This window comes from Onychostruthus taczanowskii, unplaced genomic scaffold, assembly GCF_017590055.1.
Source record: "Onychostruthus taczanowskii isolate IOZ18803 unplaced genomic scaffold, ASM1759005v1 scaffold44, whole genome shotgun sequence".
Classification (NCBI taxonomy): Eukaryota; Metazoa; Chordata; class Aves; order Passeriformes; family Passeridae; genus Onychostruthus; species Onychostruthus taczanowskii.
In genome coordinates this window covers 3,504,245-3,525,804 of record NW_024501903.1, presented here as the reverse complement: position 1 = coordinate 3,525,804, position 21,560 = coordinate 3,504,245, and positions in this window count along the sequence as shown.

The window sequence follows — 21,560 nt, the reverse complement described above, 5'->3', positions numbered from 1 at the left end:
CTGCAGCTGTGCAGGGCAGGTGAGCAGCATCGGAGGTAATGAGATGGAGTGCCCAGGTGTGCACTGACCAATCACACAGGGAACAGAGGGCACACAGGTGCAACGAATAAACCATCAGGGATATAAAAGGCTGGGCTAAAGAACAAGATGGGCAGATGCTTGAAGTCCTCTGATGTGATGTTGTGTTACTCTGTACGGGCTGATGCTTTCTGAAAGTGTATGGTGATACTCTGTGTCATGGCAGTCTTGACTGTGACATAAGCTTCACACTTGAAAGCAACTCCCAGTGACTCTTTGGCTAAAACCTGCCAAACACCAAACTGATGTAGTAAGTGAAAACTTCAGGGAGAAGAGGCAGAGTCTATTAGGAACTGGGACTCATGTAAAACAGTGGGTTTGAATTATTTCAGGATCAGCACTGAGCTGTGAAATTCCCAGATATTTGCCAAAAATAGAGAATGTAAAACTGAAAGAAAATAAAACTCCAAGATGTCCTAACCTAAGGCATATTCTTAAAGAGCAAAAATGGAAACAACTACACTACTTCAGAGTTCTTCCTTGCCTACTAGGATATTACCTGGAAGTTCTCTTAAAACTCAGTAAGGCAAATGTGTTGGAAATGAATGGTAAAAAAAAAAGTGTTCCTTATAGAATCATGCAATCATAGAATTGCTAATGTTTAAAAAAGACATTTATGATCAACATATGACTACCACCGTGCTCACTGTTAAACAGTGTCCCTGAGTGCCATATCCAGACAGCATCCTCTGGACAAGTTGTCCAGCTGCAGGACGAGGGAGCTCACTGTGTGCTGCATGAAGAACTGGCTCAAAGGCACAGTTCACAGGGTTCTAGTGCATGGGGAAAATATTGATGAACTTGAGGAATAATCAGAAAAACTGAAAAAAATGAAAATTTATTTTACTCTGCTTGAATCTGTATTGAAGTAGGTAGAGCTTTTCAATTTACTGGTCATGTGACCTCTGAAGTAATATTCCTTTTGTCTACCCAAGTTATTACTAATCTTATGCATTTAGTTCAAGATATCTTCCTGTATTTTCTATCATACATTCTTTAAATATGATTTTCATGTCCAAAGCACTGAAGATCTCAGAAACCTGCATGGTGTAATTTATTTCTCAGAGCTTCAAGAGATATTGAGAGAAATATCTCAGAATAATAATACAATCAGGTTATTGGCTCAGACATAAAAGCAATTGAGTACAAATCTTTGGTGGGCTTTCTTACTGAAGTCCACTGCATTTCATGTTCCCCTGATTGGTAGTAACCACATGCAGCGTCAGTTTCTGAATCTTTTGTTTGAACAGTGCTCAAACCTAGAGGAAGAAACATATCTAAAGGAGAAATTAATGGAAATATATCTCTTCTTGGGTGTAGTATAGGCCCTTTTCAATTTTATTGTAAAGCTCTTGTCTTCTGATTTTATGTTTAGTATTATATCCTCAGGGAAAACATCTTTTCCATATCATCTGCAGTTCTGATTATAAGAATGATGAACTAGTAGTGAAAAGCATGTGTTGTGCTCTTTCTTGAACAAAGATTCCTGCAGTCATACTCTGTCATTTTGCCCTGTGGATGCTGCTTTTATCCCTCTCTTATAAAGGGCATGTGCTCCCTCTGTGTATTATGGATATAATCTAAATTCCACTGAAGTGGAAAAACTCTCACTTGGCTTCACAGAGGTCTCATATCTATAAAGAGAAAACCAACTACAAAGGAAAATGGCTTTGTGTTCACTTTTGTGCAGATTTTAAAATCCAAAATTCCAGGTTGTATTTTAATTTTCAACTGTAGGTGTGGGTTTCAAACTAAAATGATATATTCTGCCCTTTCTTATTTACATGGTGGACATATTTGCTACTTCTGGTCTAAGCTAAGAGACATAGAATGGAAGGGACTGAAAAAAATCTGTTTACAGAAGCTGCTCCTTTGCTAGTACAGCCTGGAAACCCTTGCCCATCACTGCAGGTTTATTGGTAGAAACTGCTTGGCTGTGTGCTGCTGGGAGTTAGCATCACTAGCAGAGATGAGAGGTTTGTCTGTCATTCAAGATGTACAACAACAGAAGTCAGTGTCCTCTGCATATTTTAGTCAATAGGGTAGAAAATGCACTAAATTATGAAGAATTTTGCCCTAGAAGGTCTGCCACAGACTAGGCTCTCCTGAACAGAGGCTGACCAAACTGCTGTGTTTTTACTTCAGGCCACTGTGTAGCTTTCATATTCTCCAGATCTCAGCAGGCTCCAGGAACCATCTCTAGCTGACCTGCAGCCTGTTTTGGGTAGACACTTGGGATGCTATCTCTGCATGAACTGGGATGATGTCCGCCAGCCCACAAACTTCTCATGTCTGGAAATGACCACAGAGTTTACAAAGTTTTATGGAATCTCCAACTCTCTGGAAGCTTTGGTTTTAAACTTCAGTTCTGAATGACTGAAATGGAAAGGACAAAAAGATTTTGCAAAGTTTTCTGAAAAAAACCCCTTCTTTCCTTTAAAGCTATCAGAAAAGATGTACACAACTGGAAAAAAATAATAAACTCCTTGCCTGCAGTTCCCTGCCTTAATTTCCTTACTGCTGTGAAGTGTTCAGTGGCTGTGACTGCAATCCAACAAGCAATCTCTAATATTGCCTTATGCAAGGGTCTATTTCTCTAAATCATGGATGCTATCTGCATTTCATAGAGCTCAGTTTTTTCTCAGCTAATCTAATAATGAAATAAAAGCCTAATCTGTAAAAGCATGCTTATATCACTCTGTCTTACATATTTTTTTTCATTGGTTCCTGAGAATTTCTGAGCTTTCTTTTCACTGCTCAACCTCAGAATTGTTTGAGCTCTAATACAAATAGAAAATATGTGCTTTACTAGGGGGATTTTTTTCAGCCCCTCTAGATGTATTGACCTTTCATATTTTTACATGGAATTCACCCAATTTGTAGTCTCAGTGTTTCTAAGGATTTTATATGGCTTAATATCCTCACATTACTCTTGGACTTCAGACATCACAGTCATGTGGGAAACAGTGGGCTGCTGCAAGACCTGTTCAGGCATTTAAATAATGAATTATCCCAAAATATTGGAATCAGAAATGTATTTTATAAAGCTTGCCACAGGTATGAAAACCTAGAATAATACTTTTGCAAGATTTTTTGTTAAAATCAGTCTTTAGATGTTGGCAAAAGAAGTTGAACGATTTACAATAGTTTCAGATCTAAGAGACAAACAAAAGGAATGGAAAGAAGATTTAAATGCAATGTCCGGCCAATGATTTTCTAGTTCCCAAACAGAGCTGATGCTTTATTTTGACTTCAGTGTTGCATTTAGAGCAGGTAAAAAACAAACACATAGTTTATTGAAAGCAAAATTTCATCATGATAATATACTATATTACCTTTTTTCAATGAAGTTGTATCTCCTCAGATGCTTGCAAATGCTTCCCATACTATGTTTCCTAATTTGCTAATTTTTTAAAAATATAAGTAAATAAGTAGTTTGTGTAAATTAGTTTTAGAAGCTAAAATATAGCATGTATTTTTTCCAGAATAGAACTGTATTGACCTTGGATGAGTTTCAGATTGAAAACATTGATGGCACAGTGCCACAGACAGTCATCCTTCTCTAAAGCAAGGGAACACTGGGAAACTTAGAAAAATGCCTTCACAGAAGGAATGCATAGACTTGAGCAGTATCTCTTGAAGTTTTACCTCTTTTTTACAACTGTTTTTCCAAAAAATATGAAACCCATAAAAAGAAAATGCAACTTAATCTTTCTCTGAAATCTACAAGAGAGTTAAAAAAAAAAAAATCACTCCACCACAAAAACAGCTTAGAGCAAGGTGGACTGGCATATAGGAAGAATGTAATTTTTTTTTAAATAAAAATACTGGAAAAACTGAATTTTGATGGGTTCCTGTTAACATTTTTGCATCCTGATTCTCTTGGCGCACTTCCAAAGTATGCTTGAGGACTGCACCTGCAGTTTCAGTTAGAGCAGAGATCCCTGCTCATGGAGGTACAATCCCATTTTTTGGGGTATTTTGTAGTTTCATGACTAACAGTGCAGGGACCCCTGTACTGGAGAAACCAATTCACAGTACTAGATGTTTTTGTATATCCCATCCACCATCACTGTAGCTGCTTTCAATTCCTAGATGTGTAGCACAGCTCTCAGTGCATGGGCAAACTTTGAGCCCAGACACATCACTATGTTCTGAAGAATGAGCACCCTAAACAAATAGCTTCTGGTCCCCTACAAAACCTTTGTTATTCAGGTTTTGGTGGAGTGATTATAGGCTACTCCTTTAGGACACAAGCTTACTGATTCTTGAATAAAAAAGTACCTGAAACAAATCATATTTAACAGACCAACAACAAAAGGTCAGACAAGCTTGCATTTCATACTAAAGGATAACAACTATTCTCCTGGGAGCTGATGGCTGTTCAGTTTTTTAGGAGAGAGCTGCTTCACCCAAGAAGCCTTCCTTCCTTGTTATATCTTTAACAGAACCTCATCGTACATGGTTTCTAGGTCTAGCACTGCATCCTGCCTACGTCCACACTTCATATCAGGGCGATACCAGATTATTCACCCTTCTCCTTTTCCCCGTATCTCAGCTTCCATGCCAAAGAAGCCCAGATCCAAAAGACTTACAAGAGAATTATCATCCTCCAGCAAGATTTCAAACTGTACAGCATCCCACTGTCTCTGAGGTGTCTTTGATATAGGTCTGCTTTCAGGGAACTTCAGGAGAAATGAGGTGAAATAGGTGGTGTTGTGCCTCACCTAACTCTCTGACTCTGAGCTGGGACACAGATAGTTAAATTCTTGTGTTGGATATCGTGCCCTTTGGCCATTTCATTAAAGAGCTAAGCCAGCTGCTTTTCTGCTTAGTCCATATACTATATATAATTTATATACAATTAACTGAATATGTCCTAACAAGAAATGATGCATTTGCCCTTTGACTGCAAAAGGTCACAGGTCATAAACTGACTTAAGATAACTAGGCTACTCTATAATTAAATCTCATTGTAGATTGAGTTATATTTAATATAAGGAAGTTGCTAATCAAACTCCCGTGATTTGGGGGTGTTGGTGATTTTTTGCTTGTTTATTTTCTTGTTGGCTTTTTTGTTGTTTGTTGTTGTGTTGTAGTTTTTATTTCATCAGAGAACCTGCTGCCAAGAATGATTCATTTATCATGAGATCTTTAAAGTGGCAGTGCCTCATTTCTACTCCTTGCCAATATGCATAAGTCATCTTGCAACTCACTTGGAGTATGAATCAGTGGGCAATAGGCACTGTAGTGATGCTGTGTGGAAAAGAAAAATGTATTGGGCATGCTCAGTGAATGCTTTTCATGCAACTGTGAGCAGACAAATCAGGCAAGACACTTGATTAAACAGCACAAGTGTGCACTGCAAAGCAAATTATGATAAATTGCTAGTATTGATTACTTTTAACCAGACGCATGAGATTGTCTGGTGTTTAAATTTAGGAATGCAGCCAAAAGATACCTTGACCTCACCTCTGCACTGGGAACCAATACAAAATTAATTGGAGATGTCATTCAGGTAGAAGTCACAATTATGTTACAGTTGATTTATTAATTGTAGAGCTAGCTACAAACCAGATGCATTCTTCACTCATACATGCTTTTTGCTGTTTAGTTTCTAATGCAGGAAAACATCCAGAATGTTCATAGTCTTTGTTTAGTGCCTGTAATATAATACATTTTCATTTGAATTAATGCACTTCTGATCAGCAATAACCTGTTTTAGCTTGGGTTTGTGATCACATTTTCCCTTTTTTTTAGTTCAGTTTTTATTTTGCTAAGTTGCTTGTGCTGCTGAATTCACAAGCTGAATTCACATAACGATCTAGGACATGGAGTCCATCCATATTGTGGCATTTGCAACAGTCATGTGAATTTGAAAATACAGTGTTAATATCACAGATATGTTGCACTCTAAACAATCTCAGTACTATTCAGCAGCTGTTTCTTTTCCGGTTTTGTCAAAAGAACTGGTCTTTTGTGGCTGCTGGCTAGTGCCTGGTCAATGTGGACACAGAAACTTCAGTTTGCTCTTACAAATCTCTTCCATATGCATGTATGCAAATACACACACCTAATGTTGTGTTAAAGGGAAAAAATTGTTTTGTTCCAAAGTAATTTCAATCATTCATAATCAGAATGCAGCAACTCTGCCTCCAGACCAAGAGAATTTCTGGATCTCCACAAACCACATTTTTTCCTCCCGTGATCATAGAAGAAGAAACTAAAAAGAAATCCCAAAAACTGAAACAAATCCAGCACTGAAATAAATTATTGTAGAGGGGATTCTACCTTAAAAGTCAATTCAATAGAAATCTATAACTAAATATAAAATTCTAGCTAGGAAAAAAATATGTCAAAAGAGCATTAAAAAAAATTGCAAATATTTTCCACCTTCTTTTTTTCAACTCAGTCTTGTACTATAAGTTATAAACATTGAATAATAGAATCATATTGGAAAAGACCTTTTAGATCATCACCAACCCTTAACCCAGCTCTGCCAAGCCCACCACTAAACCATGTATCCAAGTGCCACATCAACACCTCTTTAAATATTCCAGGGATGGTGACTTAACCACTTCCTTAGGCTTCCAGTGTTCCTTTCCATGAAGACATTTTTCCTACCATGCAATCTAAACCTCTCCTGGTGCAATTTGAGACTATTCCCTCTTGTCATGTCACTTGCTACCTGGGAGAAGAGACTGATCCCTGCCTGGCAACAACTTCCTTTCACGTGGTTATAGAGGGAGATAAGGTCTCTCCTCAGCCTCCTTTTCTCCAGGCTAAACAAATCCAGCTCCCTCAGCTGCTCCTCATAAGATTCGTTCTCTCCCCATAATGTATCACTTTACATAACTTCATGACTGAACAGCCAAAAAAAAAAAAAAGTGTTACTCTTAGAAACCTACACAATTTCTGCCTCTTTTCCTGACTGTACCTCCCCTATTAAAATGCATCACAGTTGTAGGTGTGAAGAAATAATTCAGATTTTCAAAACAAATCTCCTGACCTTTTAATATGGGGGTGGTGTTGGTTGTGGGGTTTTTTCTTAGTCTTTTTTTATCCACTTCTTTTCCTTGCTCCCTTTTTCTCGTCTCACTTGTGGCTCTACTGAAAGTAGAGCTTGGCAATTATATTGCTAAAAGTTGTAGTAATGCAGTATTCAGCCCTGTTCTACTTACAGTTTTAAGGTTCAATCTCTTGAGAATTGTCAGGGTTAGAAATACACTTTCTGAGCTGGGAATTTCAGCTTTTCAGCCACATCAAGTGCTATGCAGCATTTATGTAGAAACCTGGCAGATGATGAAATATTGAACCTTAAAACAGTAGTGACATTTGATTTATATTAGAAAGGACTGATCCTTTTCTGTTTGCAATTCCTCTTTCTGTTGGCTTCTGTATTTACACCAGGAAGATAGACTAAAATCTGGTGTAAATAGTTTTAACTGTTTTCTACAGGATTTAATAAAAAACAATGCTTTTTTTTTTTCCTCATGGAGAGTTAAGTTAGATGCAGGATATCAAGGTAGACTGGATTTTATAGGTATACAACGCAAATTATTTTTCCAATACCTTTTTTTAAGACTCAATAAAAATATTATAAACCAGATTTTATATAAAATGTGAAGCTTAAGCCAATTGCAGGATGGCATTATAAAACTTTTTACTGGAAGAATTTTGGTGTGGCCAGCATAATTCACTGGGTCATTTCAAATTTGCTGTAATGAAACTTTTATGTTGTCACATAACATTGTCTTCAGTATAAAGAGACAGCTCTGTTAAAACAGTTTAAGCTGTTCTATCTTACAAGCTATCCTTGTAAAGGATTATAGGCAGTATATATCTATAGTGAGTGTTATACCATTTTATTATTTTTTCTCTAATAATTTTGTGAGAGTTTCAGTCTTAGATCAGGGCAAAAATTTAGTTTAGAAGATTTTTTCCTGAATTCATATATCCCAAGATACTTTTGAGCTACTTTGAAGACTGAATACACATATCCCCTTATTTCTCTATTTACAAGTGGAATAGAAAAAAAAATCTAACCTGACAACAAAAGGGAGGGAAAAAAATTAAAGACAGCTCTGCAGTTCACTTCTGCATCTTTTGATGGAGAGTTAATTGTACGTTTTCATCTGTTGGATGTGTGACTTCACCTTTATAGATTTTCTTCCCATCTGAGTCTCTTCAATCTGTCCAAGCGTTCCTAGGGCTCATTCTCTGGGGTCTTTACCACCAAAATTAATAAGAAATTGTTCACATTGCCTCTATGAATGTGAAGTAATGAGCAAGGTTACAGCTTGTGTAGCAAGATAAAATTTATTGTAGTAGGACCAAACTCATTTTGGGTGAATGTCTCATATCTTGTCTTGATTAAATTATTTTCAAAATCAACAACGATTTCCTATTGATTCACTGTTTGCAAATATAATTATTGCAGTAAATAGGAAGAATATAATGCAAAATAAATGGTTCTGATAACTCTGAGGGAATGATATATAAGATGAACTATCTGCATTGTTAAAAGAAGAGATGTGTATCAGTTCCCATTTCAGTAATGTTAATATTAATAGACTACAGATAATGCACTCTTATTTGCCCAAATGGACAAGTGAATATAATTCTGGCCTTTCATACAAGTTTCAGTCTGTCACAGGTATGAATCCAGATCATCTTTCATAACATCTTATCTGACATCTAAATCTTTGCTGTTGCTGTTATTCTCAAGGCTAAATAATGCCTTCCACCTGCCCTGTCTCTTTTGATACTTGTTCATTCTTCTTTGTTTGCTTTTTAAATCTTCTTGTTGTGCAGAAAATGGTGTAGCTGATGAGGTCTAGTATGTGTCATCATCTGTGAGCACATGGCAGAACCAGTCAATGAAGGCAGACTCCAGAGCAAGTAGCATAATATAGTTTTAGCACATAACTTTGAGTTACCTTGTAAAAAATCTATTTGAGAAAGTCAGCCACAGTATGACTTCCAGATAGCTTTGAAATACTAAATCATTTTGACACTGTTATATAATGCTACAGACAGGGTGCTCTCTCAGTGGCATTTAACAAACACTAAGAAGCAGTTCATTCTCTGGAATGATGGCAAGGAAGGGTCATTTGGACCAAAATATCAAAACAGGTCTCATTCATTCAGCATTATAATTGCATGCTTGTAGTCCTTTCTTATAATCTCTTGAGCACAGAGGGGTCTCAGAAAAAATAATTGAAATCTGTAGAAGTACAATGCTGAACTGAATAACACTGGTATAAAACCATCTAATAAAGGGGAGGGTCAGACCCATTCAAGGAGGCTTTGAACATTTTTAGCAGTGAAAACTCAGTACTCTCTGAAGACAGAGATAATCATCAGAAATGGCAGAGGTCTTGAGAAATGTTTACTTGTTGTACACATTTCATGTGAGTTTGTGCAATTATATGTTATATTATAAGGAGAGGTCTCTGCCCTGAGGTCTTTGCCATCTGCTTTTCCTGTGTTTGTTCATGGAAACATCTGACCTGTCTCCTCCAGCAGCCAATGTCAGGGAAGAGTGTATACAGGCTGACCTTCAGCTGTGCTCCACTTATTATTTCCTCTCCCATTTTTATCCCTGCCCTTTGCTGAAGTGCCATTTGCTTGGATGCTCCAGGCAGATTGCAGCCAAAGAGGATAGGTGAAAATACTGGCAACGGCATTGCTCAGAATTGCCATTTTCCATATTTTGGATGAAATGTTGAAAGATGAATGACTTTGATTTGAAAATATTTCAGTGTTGTTTACAAACCAGGGTGTCAGTACAGGTGCTGCAGTACATCATGGTACCTCTTGTGGCTTCCACAGTATTGGATCCCTTTCCCTTCTGAGAGTATAAGAATGGCTGTCTTTAGGTAAATGATCAAATTCAGAGACAATAAGGGTGAGCAGTCACCATATATTTTTTATTTGATTTGAGCTATTTGGAATTATTGCAATACTCCTGCAGCGAAGGGCTGGCACTTCAGATTTGCTGGAGTCCAATAAATTTTGTCCTAGATCTTTTAGAAATTGTACCCATGGAAGGTATAATGTTTAATATCAAGTTTATTAATTTAAAGGTAGTTGTTGTTACAAAGGATTTCTGATTTAGCAAGAATGAAAAAAAAATTTGTTTCATGATATAATGCACATTCCTATAAAAATTTCCCACTGGTCACTAAAACTTTGACATCTGGTACATATGGATTTTTTTAAAGTTTTTGTCTTTTTAATGAGAATTATCACTAAGACAAAACCTTGCTGTATTAATTTTTTTAAAAATTATTTTTTATAAATAAATTTGTATTCAGTTGCAATTTCCTGATAGGATCAAACTAAACACTTGAACCTTCACAATGATTTTGCTGTAGAGCTTTAATGATTCATAAGAATAATTTATAAGAGCTCAATATCCATTATTGCAACTCTGCTAAGTATAAGTAATATAGAAAATATCTTTAGATATTATTTTTAAAATTTTTATTCTTTTTACTAATTGAAAAGTAAAGATTTGAATCTTATCTGTTTGCTTGCAGAGATGAAGGAGATTGTATGTAAAATTCCAGCAGTAACAGCTTGGCCTGTGATCTTATAGAGTCTTTAAATGCAAGATTTCTAATACTGTAGGGAAATAAGTTAAAAAGAAAACCTCAGTAAAAGGAGATGAAAACCTATGCTGCATGTCTTTATCCTTAATAAATGTACTACTTCAGAGAGTATCTTCTGGGGACCTGCTGACAGGTTTTATGTGAGATAATTGCAGATCAGAATGTATTATGCTGTTAACTTCAGCAGAGGGATTTTCTGTTTATTGATGCAGCTGGTAACATAGTCATAATAAAAGGTTATATGAAATTTCTCACTTTACCTTTATATTTTATAGAATCGTAGAATCATAAAAGGCTTGGGTTGGAAGCAGCCTTCAAAATCATCTGGTTCCAACCTTCCTGCCAAGGGTGGTGATGGCACCTACTCTTTCAGTTATTATTTATTTTTTTCAAATGCTGTTTTCTTGAATTTCAGGTTCATTAAAATCTGATACAGTTTATGAGATATGCGATATATGTCCCAATTATATCTCAATTTGATATGGTCCTTTCTGTACATAGAGAACATGCAAGGTGTAGATGGAGAGAACATGCAAGGAAAGACCTGGTTTTGGCTGCCGGATGGGATTTGCCAATCCTTTGCTTATATCCTATGTTCTGGATTTAGTATGGCAACATGGAAAAGCAATCAAGTCTAGTATGAGTATAGAATCTAGAATTGAAGCCAAACATGTGTCCTACATGTGTGGTCAGGGTTGGGATAGGATGGCTGACAGAAAGTTATAATTGTGATTTATGGAAGTAGTGATCGTTCACAACTGCTGCTGGAGTTAATGGCATTGCTGCCATGAATGCAAAATGTCTAAACAGAATGGAATATCCTAAAAACAACCAAAATAGAGATAAGGAACGTGAATTGTTAAATTGTCTATTTTGATTTTGTGCCTTGTTTTTTTGTTTGGTTTGCTTTTTTGTTGTTGTTGTTAGGGGTTTTTTTTTATGCCACCAATCAAGATGAGCTGGGGAAATATTTTCATTACAGCTCACTGTTTTCTGCCGCTGCAGAAGTGAACATGGCTGGGAAAGAAATTGCTGTCCTCTAAGCCACTTTGAATAATGTGAAATAAACAAGCTGAATGACATTTTGAGCTTTTGCTTTGTTGTTTCTGAAGTACAGCTATTTTTCTGACATGTCTGGAATGATTAGGAATGGGGTTGTAGAAAAAAAAGTTTCTGAGAAACCAATTTTACTGATTCTTTACATTACAGTTTACAACACATTCAGTGGAACTACAGAATGTCAAAGTGAAAATCCTAAAATATTATCAAAATTTCTTTGATAAGTCCTTTGTCAGCAAAGTGTTAACGTTACATAGGAAATCAAATTCTTCTTAAAATATTACACTCCCTACTGAGATGTTGCATCCAACTGAATACAGTCCAGATATGTGAAGATTTCCAGGAAACTCTAGATGATATTCACAACCAGCTGTTCAGCTGGCTTTGCTTTGCTTCTCATTTGCCCCCGGAGCATGACCAAAAGTTTGCTGGTGTCAGGAAAATCTTAACCCAGTTATGGTAGAAACATGTGGGAAAATTTGCAAAATATTTGCAATCATTTGTTCATATTCAGCTATGCATTTGTTACTGCTATGAGAATAGGCGACCAAAAATATGCTTGCACTTGTAATCCATGGGCTTCATTCTTTGGTTTTACTTGTGAGGCTCAATGGAAGGCAATGAAGACTGCATTCTGCATCTACAGTATAATCAATGCTAGTTGAAGACAACTGTAAATATACAAAATAAAACTGGTCATGCAGGTTTATTTGATGGCCAGTACTTGAAGGAAACTTATATGTGCACTGAGTATTTCCAGTCAGTGTATGCAACATTTATTGTCAATGCTGTATCAATGACTTCTGTTGAATCGATCGCATTTCTTTTCTGCATTAGAGTATGCTCATGTTAAGGTCCTGAAGCTATTCTTTTGAGATTGTGAATTGACGAGCAATGGAGGAGTTTCCCTTTTCCTGAACCTCTAGAGATTTGAGTTCACCAAATGCAAACATCTCCATGTGTCTTTTAATCAGTTGAGAAAGATATAGCATGACTTTAGGATGACATCACAGGAATATTAGTTTGTCTGAAAAAACTGGTCAGATCACACACTGAAAGAACCTACTTTTCCCTACTGATGATTAAAAGAACTACTGGTGGCGCTATTGGGCAGAGGCACATACTTTTCAGATGTCTATGGTTAAGCAGGATTAATCTCCCCACCAGGGATTCATCCCTGAAAGTATTCTAAAGGCACGTGGATGTGGCACCTGGGGACATGATTTAGTGATGAACACAGTGTTGCTGCATTAACAGTGGGGCTCAATGATATTAAATGGTTTTTCCATAAATGATTCTATGATACGCTTCACACATATGATTGTTTAATAACCTTTAAGCAAGATTAACTTATTAACCTTGAATAATTAACTAATTAATAACCTTTAAGCAATTTTCATACTAATAGAGGTTTTTCCGCACAGGAAGTTTATTTTTTTTTTTTTTTTAAATTTGGTGCTCTCTGGAAACTGTTGCTTATAATTACTTTTGTGGAATCAGAGAGCATTGATCTATTATTTAAATTCATACAGTGTTTTGTGGACAAAGCTGAAATTACAGCAGATTTTTTTTCCCCCTCTGTGACTGAAGAAGTTAAGTGAGGACTCAGAAAAAGTAGAGGCACTGAAACATTCTATTACCACAAAGCCCATATCCTTGTGGTATTACAAGGAGCTGACCCTGAAAACTTGACACAAGTCCATTGCAACCACTCTGCCTAATGCCACAGAAAAATAAAGAATGATGTATTTTTTATAGAACACTATTCCAGGGTTATATTGGTTTAAACTAGAGGAGGTAATGAGGATGGGAAATGAGACATACTAGTGACTCAGCATTTTAAATCAAGGTGAGAAAGGGAGGAAAGGAAAAAAATGAAGTTTTGAGCAACAAGGAAGAAAAAAATAGCCAAAGATTTTCCAAAATCTCACTATTAAGGCTAGATGGATTTTCTGGAAATCCCATCCAGATCTGTCCATTTATATTTTAACTTGACATTGTCATTTTTACAGGATTGGATGAAATTTTGCATTAGGACTTCTCAGGTTAGGTGGATGTCTATAACTGATGACTGCAACTGATTGACTGAGAGTTGCAAAAGCTGACTTGGTTAGGGAGAAGCTGCTATTATTTGTTTATATAAAACTGTAGAATTTGGGATGAGAGAATTTTGTTTCTCCAATGCAATTGCTGTTAAAATCATAGAAATAAATTTTAGTCTTACATGATAGTTTTACTGATATTCACAAGAGTCTGACTGAAACCTCAGTGAAAAAGGAAAATATTAATTTTAGATTTTTCTGCCATTTTTTACTACCCAATGTAGATGTTGATGAAAACAGAATTACAGTGTAATAATGGTTTTTATTTCTTAAATTATCAGTCTTTAGACTTCTGTGAAAAGAAAAACAGGAAAACAAAACCAAAATAAGAAAAGAAATGAGAAAAAAAAATAAGTCTCTCATTGTGTGTGCATCTATTAATTATCTGAATATTAATAGCAAGATATGTTCAACACTTTGTGTATCAAACTGGAAAAAAATTCCTAGATATAGGGTTTTGGAAGAACTCTGATGTTTTCTCTTTTATATTGTTAGTATATTTGAGGCTACCTGCTAACCAACAATTTTTGAAGGTTTATGCAAAGAAGAGAAAGATGAATTAGGTAGGAGGCAGGTATTTATTTTTCTGTTGAACTGTAGGAACCAAGAGGTAAGTGTTCCCACAAATCTGATATTCTCAAAGTTCTGCTTTGTACCAGAGGTATTTTCTCATGCTGAAGAACTGTAGATACAATATTTTCTGATACTGCCTTTCTCCTTTTATCTTAACTGACTTTTCTTAAGGGACATGTCATCTGTGTTTAGGCACATAGACTAAATGTCAATGTGCCTGGTCTAGCCTTTGCAAAAGGAAATTTCTAGTAAGTGACAGAGAGGAAGGATGTTTATTTGCTTTTACTTCCAAAGAAAATTAAGAATGGAAATAAGAAAAAGATAAAGAATATATTTGAAAATGGAATCTTTCATCCATATGTGTATCATAAATAATAGAATCACAGAAAAATAGATGTTGGAAGATACCTTAAAGATCACCTAGTTTCAAACACCCTGCCAAGAGCAGGGATGCCTTCCATTAGACTAAGTTACTCAGAGTCCTATTCAACCTGGCGTTGAACACTTCAAGGATGTGGCACCCCCAGCTTCTCTGGGTAACGTGGGAATGTACAAGGAACATTTTATTCTTCTCCCTGTTGATCTCATGGCAGGTTTTTACAGGATCATTGTTGTTTTGTACTTGTGCTTAGGACACACTATCTTTTGAGGCTTTAAGTATATCTCAGAGTGCTTAAGATCACTAAGACAAAGTAAGAGAAATGCAAACACTTGAGACATTGACGACTGGTTTATACTCCTAAGAAATTTTTTACAGTGTCTTCACATATTTTATGGCATGTCATATATCAAAAATTTGGGACAATTTCTAAATGCTTCAAAGTGATACTAGTATGGTATTTTGGGAGAATATAAGTTAGACTGTCTCTACACTGTTAGAGTTCTAAGAATCTGAAATATTAGTTATGAGATCTTATATAAGTGAGTTCAATAAACAACAGTTAGAGCAATATTTTAATTGCACAAAAAATTGTCAAAGACATTATTTAGAGCTAGCTTAGAGCAAGCAGCTCTAAAAGACTTCCTACTACTATAGAGCAGTAGAAAGATCCTTACAGCTCCAGTTAAAAAAAAGGACTTTACCACAGTTCCTATTATGTCTTTCAATATCTAAGGTGGCTTGTAGGAGAGTTGAGGAGAGACTTTTTACCCAAACTTCCAGGGACAGGAGAAAAGGCACCAGTTTTTAGATTTAAAAAAAAGGTAGATAGGAGGAAAAAATTATTTTTTATGGTAAGGATTGTGTGACGCTGGCACAGATTGCTCAGAGAAGTTGTAGATGCTCCATCCCTGGAGGTGTTCAAGGTCAGGTTGGATGGGGATTTGAACAACCTTGTCAGGTAGAAGGTGTCCTAGACCACATCAGAGGGGTTGAACGACATCATCTTCAAGGGTCTTTTGCAGCAGAAATGATTCTCTGACTGTGACTCCCTAATTTAGCTTTTAAGTCTTTGTGCCTTCAGCCATTTGTTGCTATGCTTGGCTGCTTGGACAATAAAGAAGAAAAAAACCTAAAACCCTAAACCCCTCAGCAAAATTCTTACATCCATGAGTATAATGTCTCTTAGAAAATGCTCACATGTAAGGTATGGTTTACTAAGATCTCAGAAAGCTAATAGAGAGGTTCATCTAAAGAAAATTAGTTTGGTGGATAACTTGACCCCAGTCACTGACAATATTGACCAGAATCATTATTCAGAGGTACATCATAGAAGTCCAGTTATTCTTAGCTGGGGAATATAGCTTTACCAAAGACAGTGCTACTGTATCACTTTATACCCACTGAAGATTTGGCCAGAATAAACATCAAATTTTTTTGAAACTCAGTGCCGTTCTGTCTGGCATTAGTCAAGATACTGAACAACCTCTGGTAGTTTTTGGTTAGTTTTTAAAAATGGGAGATCTGTGACAAACAGATCTGAAGGCCCAAACAACTGAAGACCTCCAGATGAACTTCAGGTTTCTTTGTCACACTCCGCATGTGGCACATGAATAAACCAAGCTGACATATTTAGCAACACAAAAGTTTGGAAATCAACTTTAAGGGAAGGATTTACGCATAATACAGAGTGATTTTCATCCATTTTGACACAGATATGCATTGAACTAGAACATAGTATTAGTTTTTATTGAATGTGAAAAGTGAGTAACATTTAGCTTCTTTATAGAAGGCGTGAAAAGGTCAGATGGAAGTTTTATTGATGGTGTTTAAACGAATAGTTTTCATGCTGTAATGCAAAATTAGAACTTATTTCGGCAGAGGAAAATATATTTAAAAAGCAAGTCCTGTTCCATAGGACAGTTGCATTCTAATCCCTCTGGGTAATTATGCTACTGTCCAGTGCTCTATGCTCATGTTTCCTCTTAGAATTATTCTAATACCAGACTTCATTTGCTACATAGTACTGATTTGGTTTGAAAGGACAACACATTCCTGTAGGTGTCCAGAAACAAAAAACCCCCCACATTTATATGCTTATCAATTATTAGGAACTTATTTTTACTGTCTTAAACTTCTCTTAGAAATACAAATTTTAAGTGTAGCATTTTAAGATTTAGCAATTTAGCATCTTGGGGAACTGCACTTTGATTCATTATAACCTCAGTATAAATGTACATCATTATACCCACCTGACAATTAACTTCCAACAGTTGTTCTCTAAAAGACAGATTCTTTTTAGTGAAAAGAATCATGAGCACTACAAATGTCTGGACTAATGGCCATTACTAATTGTTATTAATACAGCTGATAATAATAGTCATGTTTGAAGTAATTTTCAATTAAAGTATTTAATGATTTATGAAATGTTTTTCTCTGTCAGCCTTTGTAAGGCAAGTATTTCAAATGATCTATTGTTAAATGATGATACACATAAGTCAAGGAATGGTTATGGTAATAAAGTGTAACATATGGAGAAATGGAAATGAGGGAAGAAAAGTGATTAAGGCATCGGTCTTGTCATTAAGAGACCGGCAGTCTGTATACAATTATTGGTGTGAATTTGAGTGCTTAACTTCATTGTTTCTGCTCTCTTGTTGCAAAATGAAAATGATAATTTACTACGTTAGTAGCACATTAATATATGGAACTGTATTGAAGTAAGTAGATATGAATATACTTTATTTCACAATCCTCAGAAACCTGTATGAGGAACCTGAGCCCCTTCCTTCAGGGCTCCGTTGGCAACATCATGAATTATTTTGTTTTGTTATTTGGGGTTGCCACTAATTTTTTTTTAAACAGTCTCTCATTCTGTAACTTCACCCTGCTTCCTTTTCACTGCCTCTTAGTTTCTTACCCAGGCTCAGAAAAGTCTAACTCATAAGCATGTTAATCTGCTTTTCATGAGTGGAGTGCTTAATTTTTGACATTTTGCGATTTGTTAAAACTCAGTTTTGTGCCAGCCCCACTGGCTGCTGACCTTACTGGCCTCACCAACTGTCCTGGGTTGACTATATGATGCTTTTATCCCCAATCGTCTTATCTTGTTTATACTGAATAATAAGTTTTACACCTTTAAGACTCTCTTCCAGAGAGTGAAGAGGGGAGGGAAGAAGCGCGCAGTTTGTTTTTCAGACTGCACTCACTCCTCCACATTCCTGCTCCTGGACTGTGTTGTCTGCGGACGTACAGACAGCAGGACAGAGCTCTTCTTTTCCCCTTTTTTTGCTTTTAGTTAGTTTTAGCTAGCTGAGGCAAAGAAGTTCCCTGGACTGTGATTTTTCCTTTTTCTTGGATCTGTTCAAGCCTGCTCTGGACTGAACACCCAGAAGAGCCCCGGCAGCTCCACCTGAGGCCCCTTGGCCGGGCCTGGGTCGCCGCATTTCCAGCACCAGAGAGACTGATCAGAAACTGAGTGAGACGAACTGCAACCTGGGGAGGGGACTGTTCTGAGTTTGTTTTTTTGGAGCAGTGAGAAGTTTTATTGTTTAATATTGTTTGGGTTCTATTGTTTAATAAACAGGTTTCTTTCCACTTTTTCTCCAAGGAGATATTTTCTCCCGAACCTGTTGGGGGGGAGGGGGCAATTGAATCTGCTTTCGTAGAGAAGCCCCTTTGGAGGGTATCTCCCAAACTTGCCCTAAACCAGGACACCAACAACCAGAAATTGTTGTCTATGGGTTTTGTGTTTTATCTGGTTCCACACCACTGTCCTCAGTACCCCTTGGTCCTAGCTGGGTTTGCCAGTTTTGGTTCAGCAGTAGCTTTCCCCAGAGAAACTCCTCAATGGCAGGCTCAGCTCCAGGCTGCTACAGAAAAACAAGTAAACTACATACTTTAACCCTGGATTTCCATTATATAATTTTTTCAAATTTTTATTTATAAAGAGAGTGAAGATTTTTAGCAATACTGATTTCTGATGTTTAATCAAAAAACTAGAAAAATTCATTCTTAATCTTAGAACATTTTTATTAGCTTCTTATGAACGATGCACATTGATGATAAAAGATAATACCTTGCTATCAGATTTTCCACTTAGATTGTAGAAATAGGCTTTCACGTTGCCTTATGTGTCATGTCAGACTAAAAACCACAGACACATCCAAACTTGTTTTTCTACTGAGGCTATGCTGAGAAAACATTTTTGGTGTTTTGAGTATGTAAGTGTGTTTTTTCACTGAAATTTTGTATTTTTCTTTCTTTTTTGCAAGTTTCATTTTATTAGAAAAATACTTGGAAAAAATGTAAATTTTCTTTCAATTTAGAGCTGTCTGTACATAATGTGCTGAAGGAACTAGACACAGGTAATACACTTGAACCAGAAAAAGGGTTGGCACACCTTAAAGTACTTATTGTACAGTTTGATAGAGAATTTGCACTTGGGACTCTGAAGAATGAGATAATTGAAGCGCTGAAAACTATTGTTAGTCCAAATATGATTTTTTTCTCTTTTTCTAGCTGGGATGCCGGGGGCAGTTTAGCTAAGCTAAATGATCCCCTATCCCAAAACACTTTTAAAGGCTCTAATTTCACTGGGTGAGGTATCACACATATATGCTATTGCTTCTTCTGGCTGAGCTAGTTCAGAAGCCATTCAGGTATCTCTGCCTGGGACTGTGTTGTGACCAGAGGGAGGATGCTGCTTTTCCCCCCCTTATCTATATGCATATACTTCAGAGTTGTTGCTGATTAAAACTATTCAGGATTTCTTCTGAAGCATTCAGAGGCTTTAAAGATCAGGACACAAAATTGCAGTTAATTTCACCATTATGCACAATTTACACTGATATGGTGCTAGCAGGACGAAATTCATGATGAGTCCATATTCCTCTACACAGCTGAGATGCAATTTATGCATTTTCAGTAAATTTTGCACCTTTTCATTATTATTAAATGTGACATTTGAAAAAGCCTGGTGATGCAAAAACTTCCTCTCTCTTCCAAGAAGCTGAGTGGAAGGACATGTTGGCCTGGATTATTACAGAAGCTTTCAGCATTAATTTACATCATTTTCAAGTGCTTTTGGGGCATTTTTCTCACCATATAATTCTTGCTTTCCCTACTTGACTCCAGGCTCTCTCTCCTGGTCATGGTGATTGATTTGAAACCACTTAGCTTGTGCTTGATGCAAGGGACATCATGTACCCAAGCCAGCTTTCCTGCCATTTAAAGCATTTGTCACCCTTTTTCTATCTAACTTTGTTCCTTTCTTTTAAAGATAAGCAATTTCCCCCCCACCCTCCAAAGCAAAATTTGCCTAAAAGCCATTAAAACAACCCCAATACTCTGAGCTTTTTGCATAGATTGAAGTAATGAATTTACAAGTCACACATGATGTTTTCTTGAAATATATTGGGTCACAATGGAGAGCTTTTAAAAATATCTTTCATAGGATAGACTCATATCCAATATGGACTTTTACCTGTTACTTGTTAAAGAAGTTGTGTGTTAAGTCTAAAATATAACAATTATTTCTTCCAATATGATCAGAAAATATATGCTCTCAAAGAGTTTTTAAGACACATACTCTGCCTGCTTCAGCTGATGTTGCTGTTCTCAAAACTGCACTCTTAAGGGGAGTGATTTTCAAATTCCTAGTTGGCATGTATGAAAACAGTTTCACTGATTTCAGAAAAAAAAGGTTGCCAGTGCCACCTGGGAATCCAGCCCATCCAGATGTGCTATGACATTTAGGAAGAAGCAAATACATTTACAAGGCTCTTTAGGCTGTGTTGACAGAGAAACCAAAAGTTTTACTCAAATTTCTAGGACAGATAACCAAAATAACAACCACTTTCCTGTTTTGGAATGAAATAGAGATTAAGCAAAGATTTCCTGAACAGCTATTTCCTGAATATATAGAGTCCAGAGGAGGCCGTTAAGTTAATCACAGGGACAGAACACCTTTCTTATTAAGACAAGCTGAGACAGTTGTGGTTTTTTAGTCTGGAGGAGAGAAGGGTTCTGGAAGACCTTAGAGAACCTTCCAGTACCTCAACAGCTCACAAGGATATGTAATGATAGGACAAGGAGGAATGGCTGAAAGGGGGGTTTTAAACCCCCTTCAATTAAACTGAAGGGGGTGTTTTTAGATTAGATATTTGGAAGAAATTCTTTGCTGTGAGCATGGTGAGTCACTGGCATAGGCTGCCCAGAGAAGCTGTGGACTCCTTGTCTCAGAAGGTGTCCAGGACCAGGCTGGATGGGTCTTTGGGTAACCTGGTCTAGTGGATGGTTTGTCCTCCATGGCAAGAGGAGTTGGAGCTAGGTGATCTTTAAGGTCCCTTCCAATCCAAGCCATTCTACGATTTCAGGAAAATAAACAGTCTAACAATGCAGTTTTGGCTGATGTAATGGATATGAGGTTTATCTCACTTTTATGCAGGACTGTAGAACTGTGTTCATTTCCCAACCATGTCACATATATTATTTTACACTTCTTTCACATCCTTAAAGTCTGAGATTCTTTGTTGCTGATTGCAAAGGTTTGTAAACTTAGGTTTTATTTTGCATAAGTAGATGGGTATAAAGCTGAGTCTTGATTTGTCCTGAATACTTGGAAGTATTGCTAGAGCAGGTATGATAGTAACAATACCACCACAATAATAATAATACAAAGAAGGACACAATACTTACATCTCATGTCCGCTTAACCCTTCTCTCACACTACAGCAGGAATAGGAATGCTTT